The sequence below is a fragment of the Hippopotamus amphibius genome, chromosome 1, assembly GCF_030028045.1.
Source record: "Hippopotamus amphibius kiboko isolate mHipAmp2 chromosome 1, mHipAmp2.hap2, whole genome shotgun sequence".
In the NCBI taxonomy this organism is placed as follows: domain Eukaryota; kingdom Metazoa; phylum Chordata; class Mammalia; order Artiodactyla; family Hippopotamidae; genus Hippopotamus; species Hippopotamus amphibius.
In genome coordinates this window covers 169289306-169313679 of record NC_080186.1, presented here as the reverse complement: position 1 = coordinate 169313679, position 24374 = coordinate 169289306, and the positions used below count along the sequence as shown (strand labels likewise).

The 24374-nt window shown below is 36.2% G+C and overlaps 1 protein-coding gene across 2 annotated transcripts in view; it reads left to right on the top strand.

Annotated features, from left to right (window-relative positions):
• CDC42SE2 (CDC42 small effector 2) overlaps positions 1-24374 on the top strand; it is a 98369-nt gene that overhangs the window by 11225 nt on the left and 62770 nt on the right. For both annotated transcript variants that reach the window (XM_057735900.1, XM_057735911.1), the window contains exon 2: positions 14590-14746. The gene's annotated coding sequence lies outside the window, so the exon portion shown is untranslated. The remainder of the gene's footprint in view (positions 1-14589; positions 14747-24374) is intronic.

The following is a 24374-nucleotide window of genomic DNA, read 5'->3' as shown; positions in this document are numbered from 1 at the left end:
TTAATAATAGCCCTGTGGTAAAGTAGGGGGCTGTAGATATGTTCCTATTTTTTGGTCTGCCCCAAGTCCTATTGATGCTTTAATATTAAAATAAATTTAAGAGAAAAATGTGTTTTATTGACGGGCTCCATCCATCTGAATTATGTTAATTTTATTAGATAATGCTACCCTTTTTATATGAAGGGTGTGGGAGTTCTTGGAAAAAGAAAATATTAGTATAAGAATTCTTGTTTTAATATTTGAGTTGATTTTTGTTTCATGAATGTGGAAATCCTTGTGGAGTTGTTACTGGGGTATAGTATCCTTTGGAAATCAGTCCAAGTCTTGTCAAGTAGATGTTTGGGTCTTAAAGTAGCAGTTTTTAAAGCTAATCAGGGGTTCTATAAGAATTGTGTAATTGACTTTTCCTTCACCACAGTGGTATCCGATACCTAGGGTAGAGTACACGATTTCTTGCTTTGTTTTTGTCTTTATTCTTCTTGTCCTTGTCCTGTTCTGTGTTGTATAGTAACCAGGTCCTGCAGTCATTGTCTCTTAGGTAGGTAGCTAAAGTAGCCATTTCTGTCCCTCCCCCCCATGCTACTTCCTGGATGGTGTGTACATTGCTGAAAACATTTCTCATGTGGTAAAGGATAAAAAGTAATGTAGTTGATGTGGCTTTTTTCTACTGAGAAAAGATGCACTAGTTGGCTAAAGTGGAGACTGGCAGTCAGTCCCTAAAAAACATTTTTCACCAAGTGATTACATGTTTGTAAATGGATATCCAAGAACCTCTGCTTGTTGGGAGGTGTAGTGAATCTTGATATAAATTCAAGAAAAGTGTTTAGAATTATTGCTCTTTAAAAATTGGTGTTTTAAAAAATTTCATTTTACAGTGAATTTTTAAGCCTCCCATTTTTATATTAATTTTTTAAATAGTGACTTTTTGTAAACATGGTGCATATACACTGAAGAAGCTTAGAAATAGTCACATCGTAATTGGCAGAACTAGTATTCAAAGTCTTGTCTGATATTCAGAGTCAGTGAGCTTGGGAAGCATTGTAAAGTGGCAGAAAGAATGTGGACTTCAGAATTAGGTGCACCTCAGTTTGCTCCCTTATTTTGCCATGTATTTGCCATATGGCAGGATCTTACCCATAGTGCCTTTTATTTTCTTTTTAGATCAAGTGAGGGTAATAGATTTGTTATGAAGCACAAATTAAGTACTTGGATTGTGGAAGGTGTTAATAACTGTTTTTCCTTTTTACTACTCCATATTGTTTGAAAATTTCTTTGCAAGTCCCTTAGGGCAATTACCTTAAAGGGGAATTGCAGTCAGGAAACTGGAAATATATGTAACCCAGGTGGACTCATATTGTAGTGTGAGTCCACCTTTCAATCTGCCTGTTGAGGGGGAGAGTGACTATTGCAACCTTTTTTAAAAAGTATTTTGACCTCAAGAAAAGCTTTAAAGTTACCAAACACAGAAGTAGAACTCAGGGTGAGTTCATTACTGCTGGCCAAACTGATAAGAAAGTAATTAATTTCTCTGTTTTATGAGAAATAGAAGTATTTGTGTATAACAATTGCAGGCATAAAGATGTCTATTTTAAAGGCTAACAACTGACCAGCTGACCGCATATTTTTCTGCAAAAGAAAAATATGACTAGAATAGGGAAAAAGTGTTCAACTTTAATAATAATCAGTAGAAAGTGTCTCTTATCAGATTTAAGATTTAGGAAATGGTGCTCTTTCACCTGAGTACAGTGACATAGGTACTAAATATCAGTACATTGCTGGAGAGAGTATAAATCCATAGAACCCTTTGTGAAAACAGTTTGGCATATATCAAAGAGTAGTATTTCTGCCTCTAAGAGTATACCCCAAGGAAGTAAACTTCCCCTCAAGCCCCAATTTTTTTTTTTTTTTTTTTGAGAGGGGATGTTTTCTTTTTTTGTAATAGCTTTATTGAGATATTGTGACTTGTAATAAGAAATATTTATTTGGTTTTACCCCCTGTTTATGACATAGAACTCCCAAAACCCTTGGGATTTCATCATTGAGGAGAGCACTAAAGGTGTCTTTTGTTATGTTAATGAGATGACTTTGGAAAGCTTGTAAGGTTGGAGGCTGGTTGCCAGGGAAACCAAAGGAGTGATTAGAGGGTTGGAACTTTCAGTCCCACCCCTCTGACCTAGAGAGGAAAGAGGGGCTGGAGGTTGAATCACTTGGCACCATGATTTAATCAGTCAATTCCCATGTAATGAAACTTCCATAAAAACCTGAAAGGATAGCATTTGGGGAGCTTCTGGGTTGGTGAACATGTGGAAGTGCTGGGCTAGTGAAGTGCTAATGGAATGGAAACCCTGTGTCCCTTTTCCCATTCCTTGCCGTGTGCATCACGTGATTGTTGCTGACTCATATCCTTTTATAATAAACTGGTAGTCTAGTAAGTGAAATGTTTATCAGAATTTTGTGAGTCGATCTGACAAATTAATTGAACCTGGGAGGAGCTTTGTGGGCCCTCAGAAGCACAGGTGACAACCTGCACTTATGATTGACCTCTGAAGGGGTAAGGGAGCAGTCTTGTAGGACTGAGCCCCTAAATTATGGGATGTGATGTTATCTCTAGGTAGATATTGTCAGAATTGAGTTGAAGTATAAGACCCCCAGTTGGTGTCGGAGAATTGGTTGGTGTTGGTGTGTTCTGCACATCACAATTGGTGTCAGAATTGTAATTCATAAATTGTAATTCACCTTTTTAAAGTATATACATCAGTTATACTTTAATATACAAATTACTGATCAGTTTGGGAACCTATAACTTATTTTGCCTTGAAGGGAAGATGTACTTTTTAGTTATCATGTGTGTTTTTCTTTTGTGGGATTAAATAAAAGCATTCAGTTATTCAATAAGTACGTAAATGCTCTAGCTGTGTGCCAGGCACTCAGGTATTAGGCTTTTGGCTGCAAACTAAAACAGAAATCTGTCTCTTCATAAGACCCTACATTCTGATTGGTGAAGAAAACTAATAAGTGAGTAATAGATATATAGAGTGCCAACAAAATTTAAAGCACTGTGAGGAAAAATAAAGCATGGTAGCAGGATGAGGAATGCCTGGCTAGGGAAAAAGGGATTGCAGTTTTAAATGGGATGGCAAAGAAAGGACTCAATGAAAAGACAATAAAGAGGTAGCCATTACAGCATCATTTGTGATAAATATAAATATTGGCAGCAACCTAGATATCCATCTCTATGAGATTGATTAAATATATGCATCTATATAGTGGAATACTATACGGCGAATTATGTAAGTCCTGCGTATACAGAATGCTCTCCAAAGATTCATGAAGTGATAGAGACAAGGTTCAGAATGATACACAGAATATGATACCATTGATGTCTATCACATACATGATACATAATATTTTCCTAAATGCGTAGAATCTCAGTGGAAAGATGTAGATAAAAAAGCTGTTGTCTTCAGAGTGTAGGGTGATTTGTGGACAGGAGAGTGAGGGTGAAACACTTTATATCCCATTTTACTGTGTGTTACTACCTAGTCAAAATAAGTAAATAACATGTAAAGTAAGACCATGGAAAACTGTCCAATGAGAAAATGATGGAAAAACACACACATTTATAAAACCTAGTGGCCTAGACAGCAAATAAATGGGATAGTTAATAGAAACATAAGACTCACTTCTGATGAGTTGGAGACCTTGTTGACAGTGACTGTTCCAGAGCAAGGCCAAAATCCTGTTTTGGTTGGGCACTAGGTTGTAGTGATCATGATTGTAACACTTAGGTTTGTCTGACTTTTCACTCTTCTAATCAAATGGAAGCTGTATTCACTTCCTAGGCCCTCCACAATGAAGTACCACAGAAGCTTGTTGTCTCACAGTTCTGGAGGCTAGAAGTCCAAAATCAAGGTGTCAGCAGGGCCATGTTCCTCCCAAAACCTGTAGGAGAATCCTTTCTTCCCTCTCCTTAGCTTCTGGTGGTTTGCTGGCAATCCTCGGCATTCCTAGGCTTGCAGCTGCATAATCCAGTCTCTGATTTGTCATCTTGTGGTTTTCTCCGTTTGTCTCTCTGTCTTCTTCACAAGGCCAGCTTCTTCTCATAAGGACACTGGCCATATTGGATTTAGGGGCCCACCCTATTGCAGTATGACCTCATTTTGACTAATATCTGCAACAACTCTATTTCTAAATAAGGTCACATTCAGAGGTCTTGGGGGTTAAGACTTCAACGTATCTTTTTTGGGGGGATGGGAGAGAGAATGGGACACAGTTCAACCCATAACAGGCTTTCCAGTTTAAGTTGCTTCCCTATTAGAGCCTTTCACATACGCAGAAGTGTTTTGGAAAGTTCTATAGAAAGATAATGTTTTACAAGTTTAGTTTATTTTTAAAAACTCTTACTATAAAAGTTTTTCTTATGGGGAGAAAAAAACCATCCCATCTCCCTGAGTAAAATCATACTTGAGTGCAGCATATTTATTAAAGCTGATGTTTTAATGAAAATGATTTTTTTTTCTCTAAATGTTGTAAAATGAGAGTATGGAGATTGTAAGTAGTAAGAGTTAAACATGACAGTGGGTTACTAATTTAGACATTTTATGTGCTTTTTAAAAAGCAGTCATACCATGAGGATGAATACCTTATATTGTCTTTTTGCATTTTCATTCTCACTCATGCAAAAAATAGCTTCCTTTCCAGATCAGTTTAATCTCAAGGTATAGCAGAGAGAACAAAATCTTTTTTTTCACCCCATTCTTCGTAGTAGCTTTTCTTCTTGTACCCATAGCCATGACAATTCTGTGAAACATTAGGAAACCTTTTAAAGTTCTCCCTTGCCTTTCCCTGTTCCTCATGTATAAATCAGAAACGAAATATTCGTTAGTCTTCAAAGTCTTTTTAACATTTTTATATCCTAAATAAGCCTTTTTGATGTCATTTTACCCTTGGAGAAGTAAGTGTTGTATCTGAATAAATTACAAGTTGGCATTTAGGTGGCTTTCTGTTTTTTTACACAGATTCAAATAAAAAAGTAGGAGACTCTCCCTTCTTTCAGTGTAAATGAAAATGTCTCATTTTTTTCTTTAAAAAGTTCATTCATATAGAAAAATATTCAGCTATTTTTATAATTAGTTGTTCCTCTGATTTCTTTGTGAAACAGGCAGTTAAATCTCACATCTTAGGAAGTTATCCTTATTTGGGCAGGGTAATTAATGTGCTTTAATTCAGCTGCTACCTAGTCATATTTAAAATATTTTATGAGTTTAGGTATCTTAGAATCTTGAGGATTGGTTTGGTCTGTAGATAATGTCTAGTCTGACATTCTCCCAAATGTAGGACTCTTTTTAGTGTCCCTGATCTATAAAACCTCTAGTGACTGTGAATTCAGTACTTTTCTAGACAACCCAGTATCTTTTGGGGGGCCTTTCTGCAACTTGAACGTGATGGCTTTTGGTCCATCCTCTTTGACAACCAACCCACGAAAAGTCTGTTTCCTCTTTCACATGCTGTATACTAAGGCCCACACTTATTTGAAGGCTGTCATATCTTCCCCCTGTGCTTTTTTGCTAGGCTAACTCTCTCTAGTTTCCTTAATTCTTGCTTATGTGATGTAATTTTCAGACTTTTCACCGTCTTGCTTTCTCTTTTCTGGATGCTTTCTAGTTTATTAATGTCTCTTAAGATATGACACCCAAAACAGGATGCCACATTCCTGAACTTCTGTGTCTGAAATTCTGGGCCTAATCATCACCCGCCCTCTGCATTTGGAGGTGCAGCCAGAATTGATAAGCTCTGCAGTATAAGTGCCCTGAAGGGAAGGCACACAATACATTGGAAGAGCGTCTAATGTAGGTTTGGAGGATTGGGGAAGTCTTCCTGAAGGAAGCGATGGCCATATCACATTCTGAAGAGTATGTCCTGCAGAAGTGATCAGCAAGTATGATGCTCCAGAGGCGAGAGAGAGACAGTGAGCCTAGTGTTTTTGAGGAACACAAAGAAATTGAGAATGGTTGGATGCACAATTATGAGTTGGAGGCAGTAAATGAGGTTGAAGAGAAAAATGGGGACCAAATCATAAAGGTCCTTGCAAGTCAGGTTAAAGAACTGAACTGTTCTTGGGGATTATAGTGAGTCATTAAAGGGAGTTTTAAGGTAGGAAAAAAACACAATCAGACATTTGTATTAGAAGGATCATTCTAGCCCAGATGTGAATGAATTGGAGGGACTGTCTCAGTGACTGGCAAGGAGATTGGTTAGCATCTATTATAATGCTGGTGCCCATAGACATAATGCTGGTGGCGCAGACCTTGACTAGTGGCTCTAGGGTTGAGAAGAAACAGACAGATTAGAAAAATAGTTGAGAGAATTTGCTTGTTACTTGGCTGTGGTGAAAGAGAATGGAAGGCGGGAGGCAAGGATAATAAGTACCCTTGTTTATGGTTTGGGGAACTGGGTAGATGAGGGAGTTGAATGAAAATAAGTTAAATGGGAATGGAGTAGAGGAATGGTGGGGAAGAAGTAGAGTTCAGTTAAGCTTGAGGCAGAGGTAGCACATCCAGGTGGAGATGTGCCTGTATGCAGTTGAGTGTGTGAGGTTAAACTGAAAGACACCTAGGCTGGAGAGCTTTGGGCTTGGAGATAGGACTTTCATCAGTATCCAAATGATAGTTGAACTCAGTGGAGTGATTGAAATAACCTAGGGGGAGTGTTTGTAGAGTGAAAAAGGGAGGGCACTGGACAAAACCTTTAAGAATTGTTGTCTACGATTGACCTAGAACCTTTGGTGTCTTTGACTGGATTATTTGGGAGCCAGCAACAAAAGAAGAAAATCAAGGCTGTTACGATGTATTTATTTAGTAGAAATCCACCTAAATTGTTTGGTTTGCAGGGAGAAAATGGTCCTCAAATGATCTCCCCTACTCAACTGTCATAGTAACTGAAGTTCATATTATTAAAGATTCTCTAGTTTGGATTAAGGTGTTGTCTAGGAGTTAAGATGTAGAGATCCCTAAAGAGAGCTAAAGTTTTAATCCTTTGGTGGTGGTGTTTGTAGGTCCCTAGGTTTTAATCTGAAATTCAGATTGGAGGGACACGTAGGAATTTCAGAAATATTGGGTTTGGGAAGTATGACATTGCTGAGGAGTATGAGACCTTAGAAAGACCTGAATTTGAAGTACTGAGATCACCAATCACCTGGGTAAGGAGATGAAGAGAGCCAGAGACTGTGTGTGTTTGGAAAGGGGGATGGTGAGTTGAATAACAAACAGATAATGCCACTGAAAAGGGAATAAGAGAACATTAAGAAGATGAGGAACAGGATAGAAGGAAAATCTTGAGAGTATTTTAGTTTTATGTTAGGGTGAGCAAATAATTTATCATCTAAACTGGGACATACTGAGATAGAAAGGGGAGTGGCTGTTAGTAATTACTTGGTGAAAACCTGTGTAAATTGGGACAGTCTAAACAGATAAAGACTGGATGAGCAGTTGTAATGCTCTAGTTGTAATGTACTTATACATTATACACATATTACATATATATGTACTTATATACCATAATAGTGTAATGAAATAGTATGTTTTTAGCTATCATGTGCCAAGCATATAAACACTTTATACACGTTATTACATTCTTACAGGAATTCTCTGAAGTAAATGGCATTGACCTCATTTATAGTTGATGAAACCAGATCTGAGGAAAGTAAAATATCTTGCCTGAAGTTCTCCATGGCCGTCAAAGTTGAAAATAATGAAATGGCTTAATAGTGACCATAAACAAAATACAAGTAAACTCTTAAACACTACACTGTACTGCAGTTTCTGTGGGTGTGTATATGTATTTTAAAATGTCCTCTGACTTGCTAAGAAAATTACTCTCGTAATGTTATATTATTTATTAAACCCGATTCCCCTTCTGATGTCCACACTCCTGAGGGCTTACTTTTTGCCAATGTTTCAAGCATTTTACGTGTATTAACCTAATTTAAACCTCAAAATAGCCTTATGAATTATACCCATTTTACAGTTTAGGAAAGTGAGGCATGGTGAATAACTTGCCTCAGAGTCAACACATCTCATAAGTGGCAGAGCTAGAATTCAGACTTTGACAGTTTGACTCTAGGGCCTGTTTTCTTTCTTTCTTACTTAAAATTTTATTGAAGTATGATTGATTTACAGTGTTGTGTTAATTTCTGCTGTACAGCAAAGTGAGTCAGTTACACACACATATATATATTCTTTTTCATATTCTTTTCCATTATGACTTATCACAGGATATTGAATAGAGTCCCCTGTACTATACAGTAGGACCTTGTTGTTTATTCATCCTATATATAATAGTTTGTGTCTGCTAATTCTAAACTCCCAGTTCTTTCCTCCCACATCCCTCCTCCCCCTTGGCAACCACAAGTCTGTTCTCTGTATCTGTGAGTCTGTTTTGTAGATATGTTCATTTGTGTCATATTGTAGATTCCACATGTAAGTAATATCATATGGTATTTGTCTTTCTCTGTCTGACTTCATTTGCTTAGTATGATAATCTCTGGGTCCATCCACGTCGCTGTAAATGGCATTATTGCATTCTTTTTAGTGGCTGAGTAATATTCCATTATGTATATATATCACATCTTCTTTATCCATTCATCTGTCAGTGGACATTTAGTTTGTTTCCATGTCTTGGCTATTGTAAATAGTGCTGCTCTGAACATAGGGGTGCATGTATCTTTTTGAATTACAGTTTTGTCTGGGTATATGCCCAAGAGTGAGATTGCTGGAACATATGGCAATTCTATTTTTAGTTTTTTGAGGCATGTCCATACTGTTTTCCATAGTGACTGCATCAGTTTACATTCCCACCAACAGTGTAGGAGGGTTCCCTTTTCTCCACATGCTTCCAGCATTCATTATTTGTAGACTTTTTAAAGATGGCCATTCTGACCAGTGTAAGGTGGTACCTCATTGTAGTTTTGATTTGTGTTTCTCTAATAATTAGTGATGTAGAGCATCTTTTCATGTGCCTATTGGCCATCTGTATGTCTTCTTTGGAGAAATGTCTACTTAGGTCTTCTGCAGGACCTATTTTCTTACTGCTGTCTTGTACTGCCTCCTCTATCCCATATTCTTTGTGTGGACGTATGTTTTCATTTCTCTTGCGAGTGGGTTTGTTTGCGTGTCTGGTAAGTATATGTATACCTTTATAAGAAAATAGCCGCACTATTCCCAAAGTGGTTGTACCATTATGCATTCCCACCAGTAGTCCCTCTTTATTACTTTATCGCTTCTTTTCTATTTCTTATTAAAGCATATACATCCTTTTCCACCAGATTCTGAAACTCCAGGAGTTAGAAATACATCCTGTCCCACTATTTAAATTTTTTGCCTTATTCACAGCTATCCACATGTACACCCTCACCTGTATCCATTTTGGTAATTCTAATACATACATCCTGCATGTTTAGAGTCTAGGAATGTTAACAGCACCAGTAAAACAATAGCAAGAGGCAAACCAAAATGTCTTGAGTCTCTAACAGTGTCACCACTGGCTACGATATTATTGCCCAGGCAACTAACTTTTCACTTAGCCTAAGTGAATGATTATATGCATTTCTTTACCATGTGCTTATAGAGGAAACACATGGCAGTGATTTATTGCAGTGCTAACAGGCATAATTAAGCAACTAATTATACTGATTAGTTATGAGATTTGGGGCAAATTTCTTTACCTTTCTGAGTCTGTTAAATGAGGAAATTTAACTAGATTTCTTACAGATCTTTATTTATCCCTGTTAGATCTATATTTCTTTGGAAAGAAAAAGGAACTGGCATTTGACATTTAAATAAGCAAGAAAATGGGACAGGTATTTAACACATATTTTTCTTTCAAAATCAGAGTAATTTAATAGGGTCAAGGCATGGTAATGTAAGCCACGATCCATTGGGGAAAAGTGGAAAGTAAACAGAAATGTTGCTGTAAGACTTAGGACTTTAGCTTCTTGTAGCTTCTTGTAGTTTGATCAGCTTAAACTGCAGACTTTTGAATTGCAGTGGATTTGGGCATTTTAAGAATAGGTTTTATTTTTAAATTCATAAGATGATCTGAGGATTGGAAGAAATCATAAAGTTGAACTAAAGCAACTATCTGTAGGACTTTTGAATCACTATCTTAATATCCCAGCCTCTGATGATAGGTATCCCAAGACAGGAAATTCCACCTTTAGGCAGCAGTGACTCAGAAAGATGTTCTAATACATGGAACATATAACCTCCACTCATTCACTCTAGTTCTGTCATTTGGGATGATGCAGAACTGATAATGATTTTTCTCTGTGACAGGCCTAAAAGTATTGAAAGATAGCACTGTTAACTCATTTCTTTAAAGATTCAGCCTTTTTTTTTTTTTTTTTTTTTTCATAGCAATAGCAGTGGAACTGAGATTGGTTAACTTGGAGAATAGAAATCTCTGGGTGGAGATGGAAGTACACAGTTTTGATGCTGTTTAAAATTTAATGGTTAAGTTCAGCTAAGGAAGTAATGCAATTTGCTCTGTCTCTTCAATATAAATAACCGGCAGATAGAGTCAGAGGTGGCATTTAATATGGTACAAAAAGCACCAAGCCATGCCAGCATTTAACAATTAAAATGAATCTGATTTCATGACTTCATTAATTTTAAGCAGTACATTCTGAAGTACATTTTAGTAGTGATACCCAGATGAATGCCGATACATCAAATGATATATTAAAATGTCTTTTGAGTTGACAGTGAAATGGCTTGATACTTTTTAATCTAATTGCTACCCAATGTGATGAAAGACTGACATGCTTTGTGGACTACAATTGAGTGAATAATGTTGAAATTTACCACTTTTCCTTTTTGCCTATGCCAAATTATACTAGGTTAGAGTGCTGTTTTTGGCATATGTTCTCTTTGTGATCAGAAATTATGTTTTTGATCCTTAGCATTGAGCTATTATACTTTTTTAAAAAATTATTGAAGTATAGTTGGTTTATAATTTGTTAATTTTTGCAGTAAAGCAGAGTGACTCAGTTATATATATTTTTTCATTTTATTTTCCATTATGGTTTATCACAGGATATTGACTGTAGTTCCCTGTGCTGGACAGTAGGACCTTGTTGTTTATCTGTCCTATATATAATACTTGGCATCTTCTAATCCCAAACTCGCAATTTTTCCGTCCCCCTTGGCAACCACAAGTTTGTTCTCTGTTATCTGTGAGTCTGTTTCTCTTTTGTATACATGTTCATTTGTGTCATATTGTAGATTCCACGTATAAGTGATATCATATGGTATTTGTCTTTCTCTGTCTGACTTCATTTGCTTAGTATGATAATCTCTGGGTCCATCCATGTCACTGTAAATGGCATTATTTCATTCTTTTTTATGGCTGAGTAATATTCCATTATGTATATATACCACATCTTCTTTATCCATTCATCTGTCAGTGGACATTTAGTTTGTTTCCCTGTCTTGGCTATTGTAAATAGTGCTGCTCTGAACATAGGGGTGCATGTATCTTTTTGAATTACAGTTTTGTGTGGGTATATGCCTAGGAGTGAGATTGCTGGAACATATAGCAACTCTTTAGTTTTTTGAGGCATGCCTATACTGTTTTCCATAGTGGCTGCACCAATTTACATTCCCACCAACAGTGTAGGAGGGTTCCCTTTTCTCCACATGCTTCTAGCATTCGTTATTTGTAGACTTTTTAAAGATGGCCATTCTGACCAGTGTAAGGTGGTACCTCATTGTAGTTTTGATTTGTGTTTCTCTAATAATTAGTGATGTAGAGCATCTTTTCATGTGCCTATTGGCCATCTGTATGTCTTCTTTGGAGAAATGTGTTTAGGTCTTCTACCCATTTTTCCATTGGGTTGTTTGTTTTTTTGTTATTGAGTTGTATGAGCTCTTGGTATATTTTGGAAATTGTCCTTATCAGTTACATCATTTGCAAATATTTTCTCCCAGTCTGTAGGTTGTCTTTCTGTTTTGTTTATGGTTTCCTTTGCTGTGCAAAAGCTTGTAATCTTGATTAGGTCCCATTTGTTTATTTTTGCTTTTATTTCTATTGCCTTGGGAGACTGACCTCAAAAAACAGTGGTATGATTTATGTCAGAGAATGTTTTGCCTATGTTCTCTAATAGAAGTTTTTGGTGTCTTGTCTTATATTGAAATCTTTAAGCCATTTTGAGTTTATTTTTGTGTACGATGTGAGGATGTATTCTAACTTCATTGATTTACATGCATGAGATATTATACTTTTGAAAGTTATTTTCTGAAGATAGAGATTGTGGCCGTGATTTTCTTTTTTTTAATCATTTAAAAATTTTTTATTTTATACGGCAGTATAATTGATTACCAGTGTTGTGTTAGTTTCAGGTGTACGTGTGGCCATGATTTTCAAACTTAACGCATTAAAGAGGTTCTGCTTTTCATATTCGTCAGTCTTGCTACCACTTATTAATAAGCAATGAATTACTTTGTTTTAAATTTAAAGTTAACTGCACATATTGAAGGTGTGCAGTTTGATAAATTGTGACATATACATACCTGTGAAACTATCACCACACTCAATGTAATGAAAATATCACCCCCCAGAATTTCTTTGCAGCCATTTGTGGGGCCTTTCTCTTCTCTTGGCCACTCACCCCTATTCCCAGGCAATCAGCTGAGATGCTTTCTCTGACTCAGGAACCTAGAATTTATGTAAATAGATTCTATAGTGTATACTCTTGATATGGCTTCTCAGCATAGTAATTTTGAGATTCATCCATGTTGATGAGTATGTATTTCTTATTGCAAGTAGTAATGCATTGAATAGCTTTACCGCGTTATATCTGTCCACTTTTCTGTTGGTGAACAGTTGAGTTGTTTCCAGTTTTTGGCTCTTACAAATAAAGCTGCTTTTGTGGACATAAACTTTCATTTTTCTTAGGTTAATATACCTAGGAATGGAATGGCTGGGTTGTATTTTGTAGGATAAGTGAACAAGTGTTCTATAGAAAAAGAACTGATTTTTAAAAATTAATTAATTAATTTTTATGTTTGGTTGCTTTGGGTCTTAGTTGCAGCACATGGGCTCTTCGCTGCGGTGCGTGTGCCTCTCTCTAGTTGTGGCACGTGGGCTTAATTGCCCTGCAGCATGTGGGATGTTAGATCCCCAGGGATCGAACCTGTGTCCCCTGCATTGCCAGACTGATTCTTTACCACTGGACCACCAGGGAAGTCCCAAGAATTGATTTTTGAGTATTTATTTTGTATCCTGCAACCTTCCTAAACTCACTAATTCTGGTCATCTTTCTGTTTTTCTTAATTACATTTTCAGCTTAAGCATAATGTCCTAGTTCATTGTCAGCTTAGATTTGAAGAAATGTGTAAGCTTACAAAATGTAATGCATCACTTTGATATGTGGCATCCCCAGTATTTTTATGAAATACTACTATTCCTCATATGGAACTTTGAAATTTCAAGCTATCATTATTTAAATAGTTGAATTTATAGGCAGTTTCAGCAAAGTAATTGATTCTGAGGAACTGCTGTTTGTTTTTATGGGATTCTAAGAATCTGTACAAATTATGTATTTAGAGAATCAACCACTTTGGTGATGTTTTTGGGAGAATGAGGGAGAGTGTATGATAAGGACTTGAGGTTTGAGCACAGACTGCATGCATTCCAGTGTAACTTACTGAAGTGAGAAAGACTGAGAAAGTGATGGATTTGGTGTCATCAGTTCAGCCTTGACATGTTGGATTTCAGGCCTGTTTGTTGACTGTGTTAAGTGCTCATATGTTTATTTGGAAGACTGTAAATGAAGAAATATATCTTATGTTAAAAGTAGGCCTGAGATCACATAACTAGTTATCTGCAGAATTAGATCTCAAACCTAGGGCCCTCTGACTCCAAAGCCGATGTGGTTATTCGTATGCTATATTATATCCACAAGGCAGAAAAACAGGCTTGGCTTTGACCATAATAAATGTTTCCCATGAGCTATTATAAATATATAGCAGAGTTTGCAAGCTCAGATGCCAGCAGGCTCCAGACAGATAACTGTGAGCCAGGTTATGATATAAGAGAGTGATGACATCTATGGAGAACTGCAGCGCCCATGTCCCATCTGAAGGATTAGCTGCTGATTGTTACCAGGTGGGAAAGTGGGCCCAGTATTGCTAGATCTTCTGATTCTTTTTCAAGAGAGCTCAGATATTTTGATTTTTATGTTGTCTTCTAATTTGTAAATGTAGGTAGCTCTCCTTTAACACGCTGTGTAGACTAGCCCTGTGTGCTGCCACCAAACATACATGTGTGTTGGATTCTGCCCGGTGCATAAGAGTTGCAACTGGTATACTGTGGACAAAACAATAAATTTACCTGCTGGGAAAAGGGTGGTAACTATGTAATAAGCACATTACAACCTTTGAAATTCAGGTTGCTTACTTTGAACATGGGGCTTAGTGAATCTGGTATTTAAGTTGAGTTTTCAAGTGGATCAGTTAATTATAGGTGGGTGGGGGGAGGAAGGAATTGCTCCCTGCAGCTTTTTGCCTCCTAATTGCATGCTTTCATTTGCAGATAGGGCCAGTTGTGTGTGGATTTTTGAGTAAAACCTTCAACTCAAATGAGAAGAAACCTTCAAGGAACAACTACTGACAGTGAGTCTGCAGTCATCTGTATGCATAATATGGAATGTTCTCAGCCCAGAGATAGCTCTGTTGACAAGGAGTGAGTGGTGAGTCTGACTACCCCCACTGGTAATTAACCTGAATCCTTTCCTTAAAGAGAAGACAGACTCCTCCTGCATTCTTAGCATTTACCGACTGGTGAATAGTAAGTTAATTTTTGTGTTACAGAAGATGATTCCAGCACAGCTTAAGAGAATTCTTTATCTCTAACAGTGTATTTAATGTATGATTGCAGTTTGACTTTCTTCTTCAGTTAGACACATCCCTTCCTTTGCCTGTGTATTTCTCTTTCTTTCTTTTCCCCAGTCCAAATCATGCCATCCTCCAAGAGCTGTCTTCCTTGGTGTATTCAGCCATCAGTAAAGTAATGGTCATGATAGTTACCAGCATCCATTCTAATCTTGGTTACGGTAGGTCTCATTGCCATTGGAAGTGATTGTTTTAGGAATGGGCATGAGATCCAGTTCTGGCCAATGGAAAATAAAAGGAAAGTCTTCAAGAGGCTCTTGGGAAAGGTTTTCTTGCTTTTGAGAAAGAAGAAAAGAGATGGTCCCTCCTGTAGAGCTTGTTTTATCTGAATGTGACATCCTGAACTACTATAGCTATCTTGCTACCAGCTGTAAGGGGATTCCCTTACTTAAAGGAGGGCAGAGGCAAGAGAATTACAGAGAAGCAGAACTGGAGCCACATTCACTTTTCCTAGAACCACATTCACTTTTCCTAGAACCACATTCACTGTAGATTCCTTATTAGGTGAGATAATAAATTTTCTTATTGTTTAAGCAGTTTTGCCTTTAGATTTTCTGTTACTTGTTGTGGAAATCATCCCAATTCATTTGATCCTCCTCTTTCTGATTACCCACTGGTATTTGTACTTCATTATGTTCTGAGATGTTCAGTAACATTTGTGTATATTGCCTTTGTAGCACATTATAAACTTTGTGACGTCAAGGGCTATGTTTATATCCCTGCTGTGTCTAACACTAGTTCTATCTTCTTAAAAAGCAGTCATTGCACATTTACTGAATTAAATTATTTGAACAGTAGAGGATTTGAAAAATCAATTCATAGATTTGAATAATTATAGATTCTTTTTATGCACATTCCTTTCTTTAACCACACTGCTTTCCTCTAGGATTATGAATGAAGTTTGGCTTTTGATTTAAGATGACTTGTGTGCAACACATTTCAAATGGTTAGTTCTACTCAGTTTGCTGTTTGTTTTCATTCAACTTTACCATGAAAATCAGCTCCTCTCTTGTATGTTTGAGTATTGGCTTTTAATCTCATAGATTGTGTTGTCTTCTCTGTTATAAAAACAGAAACATTTACCTTCTATTTTCTGTGCTAATTATAGGAGTGAGGGACATGGATAGTAAGAACATAATAATTGAGGAATACTTTGTATTTGGCTTTGGAATGCACACTGACAAAAAGATTCCCTAAAGTGTGCATCTCTGTTCTGTTCTTAGGACCTAGTTTTGTGTACGGGGTTGGGGGAGGGAGGGTTGGTGATGAATCTAGTGTCATTGAGGTGTCTTGAGTCGCAGGATGGATTTAGTTGATTCTGTTTTAAAGCTCTATAAAACCACCCTCGCCCCAAGTCAAGATATCCATGTCCTTGTCTATCTTTTCTTTAGCTTCTGTTATTAAAATCTTGAAAAAGTTGGATAAGAACCTTGGTTTTCTTCCTGAAAATTTATAGTGTTGCTTTCAGTTTTGTTAAGGAATATCATAACCTTTATTGTACTCTGGTAATACATTCTGAATCCTTCAAAATGATTTACATCCAGGGAAAAATTTACTTTTTTATTTTTTCTTGTTGGATTGTGATTAAATGGAGGAATAACTTTTTAAGAAGATAGGGAAAGTTGTTTGATGTGCTTGACCCATCAGGTTTTTTTTTTTTTTAAGAACTTTTATTGAGATGCAGTTAACAGATAATAAACAGCATATATTTAGAGTGTACAATTTGGTGTCCCAATCTCCCAGTTCATTCCCCGCCAACCCTCTGTGCTTTCCCCACTTGGTGTCCATGTGTTTGTTCTCTACACCTGTGTCTCTATTTCTGCCTTGCATTTCCTCTTTCATAGTTGTTAGCATTTGCCTTATGTATTGAGGTGCTCCTATATTGGGTGCATATATATTTATAATTGTTATCTCCTCTTCTTGGATGGATCCCTTGATCTTTATGTTATATCCTTTCTTGTCTCTTGTAACATTTTTTATTTTAAAGTCTATTTTATCTGATATGAGTATTGCTACTCCAGCTTTCATTTGATTTCCATTTGCATGGAATATCTTTTTCCATCCCCTCACTTTCAGTCTGTATGTGTCCCTAGGTCTGAAGTGGGTCTCTTCAAGACAGCATATATATGGGTCTTGTTTTTGTATTCATTCAGCCAGTCTATGTCTTCTGGTTGGTGCATTTAGTCCATTTACATTCAAGGTAATTATTGAGATGTATGTTCCTATCACCATTTTCTTAATTGTCTTGTTTTTGTTTTTGTAGGTCCTTCTCTTATGTTTCCTGCTTGGAGAAGTTCCTTTAGCATTTGTTGTGGGTCTGGTTTGGTGGTGCTGAATTCTCTTAGCTGTTGCTTGTCTGTAAAGCTTTTGATTTCTCCATCGAATCTGAATGAGATCGTTGCTCGGTAGAGTATTCTTGGTTGTAGGTTCTTCCCTTTCATCACTCAAAATATATCCTGCCACTCCCTTCTGGCTTGCAGAGTTTCTGCTGAGAAATCAGCTGTTACCCTTATGAGAGTTCCCTTCTATGTTATCTGTCGTTTTTCCCTTGTTGCTTTTAATAACATTTCTCTGTCTTTCATTTTTGTCAGCTTGACTGCTATATGTCTTGGTGTGTTTCTCCTTGGGTTTATCCTGCCTGGGACTCTCTGCGCTTCCTGGACTTGGGTAGCTATTTCCTTTCCCATGTTAGGGAAGCTTTCAACTATAATCTCTTCCAGTATTTTCTCAGGTCCTTTCTCTCTCTCTTCTCCCTCTGGGACCTCTATAATGCGAATGTTGGTGCGTTTAACATTGTCCCAGAGGTCTCTTAGGCTGTCTTCAGTTCTTTTCATTCTTTATTCTTTTCCGCATCAGTGATGATCACCATTCTGTCTTCCAGGTCACTTATTCGCCCTTCTGCCTCAGTTAATCTGCTATTGGTTCCTTCTAGTGTATTTTTCATTTCTGTTATTGTGTTGCATATCTCTGTTTGTTTGCTCTTTATTTCTTCTAGGTCTTTGGTAAACTTTTCGATCTTTGCATCCAGTCTTTTTTCAAAGTCCTGGATCATCTTCACTATCATTATTCTGAATTCTTTTTCAGTAAGGGTGCCTATCTCCTCTTCATTTAGTTGTTTTTCTGGTGCTTCATCCTGTCCCTTCATCTGGTACAAAGTCCTCTGCTTTTTCATTTTCTCTATCTTTCTGTGGCTGTGGTTTTCAGTTCTGCAAGACGAAATACTCATCAGTTTTAATGCAGTAATGCTGTTATTTAGTAGTATAAGAAGTTCAAATCACCAAGATCAGCTTTAATGTACTTTATTTCATGTATATTATGAAGAGTTTTTAGGAATGAAACATGTGTCTTAACCTAAGGCAGTCATGGCAGACATATGGTCTAAGCCAAATCAATCAGAATGATCTTAGGACATTTGCTAGAAATGCTGGGATAAAGGTACTTTTTTTTTCTGCTGAATTTCAGCCTGGCAGCTATCTATCTGACCATAAAAGCAAAGTCAGTTGAGTAGGAAGCCAACAGGGAAGGAAGGAGTAGAGCAGAGCAAAAACACATCCTGATCACCTCTGTGAGATGCTGGATCAAGTCTTTCCTGTAGATAGTAATATCTGGACTTTTCAGTTACATGAGCCAGTACATTCCAAAACGTCTTAACTGATACATCCTTATCATCACCCACTCTATACTATATCATAATGACTGAAGGGACTTGCTATCAGTGATTTATTTAAAGTTCAGGTATTAAGTATAAGGTTTTAAGGTGGTAAACAAATAGGTAGTCTGTGCCATTACCAATGGAGCTTAATGTTGACTGGAGGAGGGTGACAGCACATGAACAACCCTCCCAATGAATAGGTTCTTATTAGCTGAGGTTTGGTTCTAGAAGAAAAGGAGTATCCATCATCTATACTGATTCAGCTCTTTGGTGGAGATGCCTATTGAACCCTTGGCATCTCTGGAACTGAAACAAAAAGTTGTGTGGAACCTGGGTTCTGGCTGACTTTTTGAAAAAGTAATATATTGTTATTGTTTTTTCCCTAAGAAACCATTAGAAAGGTACAGGGCCACAGTCCCTTGTTCCAAATCTTGGGGCCAGATATATTTTGGAATTTCACACTTCTTTGGATTTTAGAAAGGTTTACATGGTATAGGTATGTTTAACAGAATACCTCTTTTTACCTATGGAAGGGACAAGTGGCTTTCTATTATTAATAATACAAATAATAATACCTTACATTAGTTCAACTACTAAATGGTAGGCTCTGTATACTTTTCAGCATTATCTTAACTGTTTAATAAATTATATTCATTTTTACACTTGAGAAAATTAGAGACATTAGGTGACTATTGAGGTTTATATAGCTAGCAAGTAGTTGAGATTCAACCCATAGCTGTTTGACTCTGAGGTTTGTGCCCTTAACCACTGCTCTACTGCCTCTTCATTGTGTTATTACAGCTTAATTTCATCTGTTTATTGCTAACATTAGGAAGATTATTACTTTTTGTCAAGTTTAATCAGTTAATTAAATTCACTTAGTATTTCTAATAGTCTTACATTCGATTAGCTTTTCTGGGAATGCAGTCCTTATTTGTAACTAAACATAATTTTGCTTTATCCTTTCCATATTTTATATCTTGTATTGGTTCACTTACCAGCTGCATTGGCTAGAACTTATAGAACATTTTGATTACAATGAGCATCTTGTCTTGATCATTAATTTAATGCCTCTAATGTTTCATGAAACATTTGCATGAATTGGAATGTTTATAATGTTTCACCACTGAGCATGAAGCCAGCCTTTTGGTTTTCCTTTTAAATCAAATGTAAAAGAGATCAGTTGACTTCTGCTTTATTAAGAGTTTTTTAAAATTCTATTTTAACATCTTTGAGGGCCAGATTTTAAAGTGTTAATTGTTGCTATGTCATAATTGCTCAAAATTAAAAATTGTTCAATTATTTCTGTCTACTTATACTGTATTTCAGTTTTAATCTCTGGTAGCCTGTAAACTTCTTATATCTTTGGTGTATTCATTTTTATGCATTTAAGAATATGTTTATTATACTTTATAATTTGCTGACTTACATTTACATACTATTTTTTAAATGTTTAATTTATGTGGGCCTAGCATATAATAGCTCAATGAATATATGTCAAATAAGTTAATTTTTATAATTATCTGATTAGTGAGGCATCCTGATAGCATATGTTTTGGCTAGTGATAGGAAAATGTTATATCAATTTTACAGAGGGAAAAAAATCCAGAAAATATCTGTTGAGTATTAAAAGTTGTAGCTTCCTGATTTTTGTTCATGTGGCTGATTTCTAATCCTACCATTTTCATTCTGACTTGATAGCATCTTGCTATAGGTACCAGATTACTTGAAACTGTCAGGTGGGGTTAGGTATTAAACACACACACATACACACAGACACACACACACGAGGAATAGTTTGTTCACCAAATGTGAAAGAATGAGGAAATGTGCACATTATAGACAATTATTAAACTGAAGAGGTTGAATGGGATATTCATTTAAACGATGCCCCTGAATGGCTTTGAGTTTCTCCTTTTGTAACTTGTAAATATCGATAAGGAAGGCTCTTGGGTGATTTTGTGGGATTAGATTAATGGCATTAGCTCTTCAATTTTGGGATTAGGATCCAAAATATGTCTTTATCGATAGCTAGAAAATATTGTTGAAAGTCTGATTAATTTTTTTTGATAGTAAATCTCCAGTTTTTGGTTCCTGGTCCAGGGTGGAAGTATTTGGATATAATTGCCACCTGAGGGGCAGTGCTGTGCTTCTGTAAATAGAATTGGTGGCCTTAATGTTGGGCCATTTAGCAGCTTGAATAGTATAATAAGTCTTGCCACAGCAGCTGGAATCTTATTGTAACTGTTGCTCTCTGTCCTTACTTTAAACGCCATGATTTCCATGAAGAAATCATAAAAGCAGCCCTCCTTTGGCTTTGACTAGGGAGTATTTTCTGGTACCATGAGAAGATGCACTATTTGTTTTGTGCTTTATGGACAGAAGACATCCTTTTATAAAAGAAGCCATTTCTTCTCTGAAAAGTAGTCACATGCAGTTTACCTGTTTTCATCTGTTATTACTGTCTATTAATATTTGTGAATGCCTTTAGTACACATGTTTGCTGAAAAATGCTTTAAGGAAATGATACTAAATTAAATGAAGTGTGTTGATCTTAAGGTAGATATAGACATTTTCTGTCCAAGACCATATTCCTGTGGTTCTCTCTCAGTTTCTGTAGTTCTCTTTAAAAATGATTGATGTTAAAAAAAAAAAAAAAATTAATGTATAGAACTCACTAAAAAAGTTTAGTGCCATCTATATTGGCATTGGGTTTTAATGCCCTATAGGGAAGAGTAAATATTACTTCTTAAATATTGACCAACATTTTCATGCCTAATTATTTAACCTCCTTAGACATTCTAACTTATAGTTACTTTTCTCTAAAACACTTCAAGCAGTTAACAAGGAAGATTTTACCAGTAGAGCAAACAAATCTTTCTAAAACAAATTCTTAAAAGTTTAATAAATTAAACTTATAAATTAGCATATCAAATTTTCTTATCTTTCAATAACTAGATAGAACATAAAGTACCATAATAATGTTATTACGGATATACTTAATAGCACATAAGTATTAATACTGATTGATTTCTATACTTTCCCAGAGTTAGAGATTTATCCACCCAAATGGAAACACTGTCTTAGGCCAGTTAAGGTAATTTGGTTAAAAATCATGACTATGATGCTGATATGAGTAAAGCTATTTGGGTTAAAACCTATAGAATAAAGGTGGCTTTCTGGGCAGAGAAATTTGAGACTGGTAGAGGCCTAGGTCCATGATGTACCTGCCAAGACTCAGCTGGCCATTGCGGGGATGAGTGCTTTTCTTAGGCTGTAGTTCATTCCTTGTAGCTGGGAGTTACTCAAACTTGTAGGTTTTAATTTTATGCAACTCAGTATTTGTACCTGAAATGGTGGTATTTTTTTTTAATGCTCTACTTCAGGGAAAGAAGATAGTGTTTTCCCTTTAAATTACTGGAGTTAGGGAATCCTTTTAGGATTGGTAATACAAATTACGTTGTTAATGGGAGTTTTTAAGTTTTAACTTTCTCTTAGAAGAAGATTTGGAAAATTCAATTTGCCTACCACAAATTAAAATGTATAAACCCTTTGATCCGTCTGTTTCACTTCTTGGACTTTATCCTGCAGATAAATCCTGCTTCATCATATCCCACATTTGTGAATTTATAAGATTTTTCTTTGTAGCATGTTTGTAGTAGTAAAAGATTAGAAGCAACCCAACTGCCCACCTATTGGCATTGAGTTACACCCCTATGATAAAATACAGCCTTTCAAAATTGAGGGAGGCAGTTTTTAAAAAGTTACTGTTACTGCCTGATTTTCAAGATAAAGTGTTAAGTGAAAAAGCAAGGTGCCAAATGATGTATGTGGTCACATGAAAATATTTTTAAAGAAAAAAATATATACTTATTTTCTTGTATATTATTAGAATTTCTGTGAAAGGCTATACCAGAAGCTAGTATTGGTGGTTGTGTCTTGGTAGGAGAATTGGGTGACTAGGGATAATGGTGAGAGGATTTACTTGTCATGATTTTATTTATTTATTTATTTGTTTGGTTCTCTGGGTCTTAGTTGCAGCAGGTGGGCTCCTTAGTTGTGGCATGCAAACTGTTAGTTGCGGCATGCATGTAGGATCTAGTTCCCTGACCAGGGGTCAAACCTGGGCCCCCTGCATTGGGAGCTCAGAGTCTTAGCCATTGTGCCACGAGGGAAGTCCCTGCTTGTCATGATTTACTTTTGTTTCTTTTGAGTTTTACACCACGGTGGTATATTACCTGCCTATCTGACCAAAACAAACAAACAAAAACCCCGAAGTAATATGTGGTACTTAGTTTAAAAAAACAAACAGATTCATTCTATTTTTCATCTTTATTAACTCATGGAATCTCTAAGGTTGAGACCTCAGATTACATTTAAAAATGTTTTTTATTGTGGTAAAAAATATGTAACATGAAATTTATCATCTTAAACCAGTTTTAAGTATGTAGTTCAGTAGTGCTAAGTGTATTCACATTGTTGTGAAACATCTCCATAACTTTTTCATCTTGCGAAACCAAAACTCTATACCCGTTAAACCACAACTCCCTTTCTCCTGTTGCCAGCCCCTGGTAACTGCCATTCTAGTTTGTTTTCTATGAATTTGACTAACTTTAGGTTGGGACTTCATGCTTTCATTGCCTAGGGCCCAGGTTCAATCCCTGGTTGGAGAACTAAGATCCTGAAAACCACGCAGTGTGGCCGAACAAACAAAAGACTGACTACTTTACACCTCATGTAAATAGAATCATACAATATTTGTCTTTTTGTGACTGGTTTATTTTACCTGGCATAATGTCTTCAGGGTTCATCCATGTTGTAGCATGTGCTAGGATTCCTTTTCTTTTCAAGACTCCATTGTATGTATTCATCACAATAAGATTACTTTGTATGTATATATCACATTTTGTTTATTTGTTCAGTGGCTTATGGACATTTGGCTTGATTCTACCTCTTGGCTTATGTGAATAGGGCTGCTAGCAACATGGTGTATAAATATTCATCCAGACCTGCCTTCAGTTCTGTTGGATATATGGCCAGAAGTGGGAGTGCTAGATCATACAATAGAATTATTTTTAAATTTTTGAGGAACCTCCATATTGTTTACCATAGAAGTTGCACTATTTTACAGTTTTACCAACAGTGCACAAGGGTTCCAGTTTCTTCATAGCCTCATCAACATTGTTATTGTCTTATTTTTTTGATAGTAGCTGTGATAATGGATGTGAGGTGATCTCAATCTACATTTTTAACAAGCGTTATAATCATTATAATGTATTTCTTGCATATTTAAAAAAGTTTATCTGGTACATTTAACTTAATTATTTCAGTTCAGTCATCAAAAATGCAACAAGTGGTCACTTTTTAGAGCTGTTTATCAGTATGATTTTTTGCTGTAACTTCAGATAGTTGTCGTAGAATGAGATCCTCAAGGGTTAGTATCCTTCACTGCCTCCCTTATTTTTTTTCTTCTATTTAACCATGAATGAATCACCCAGGGAACAGACTAGGTTTTACTTAACCCCAATGAATTTTGCTGACTTTAATTCTTTTCTCTAACATAGTTAAAATTCAAGGTTCTGCATGTTATAAGAATTCCAGTGGCATATCAGCATTTAAAATATTATGTTTTAATAAAAACAACTACAACAGACTGTTTGCTCTTTATACTTTTGATTGAAAATAGTTTTCATTGAAAACCTTCATGATCTTGACAATTTTTTGTTAACTTTTCTCATAAGATGAATTCAGTCACAAAATGTCTTTCAAGAGTA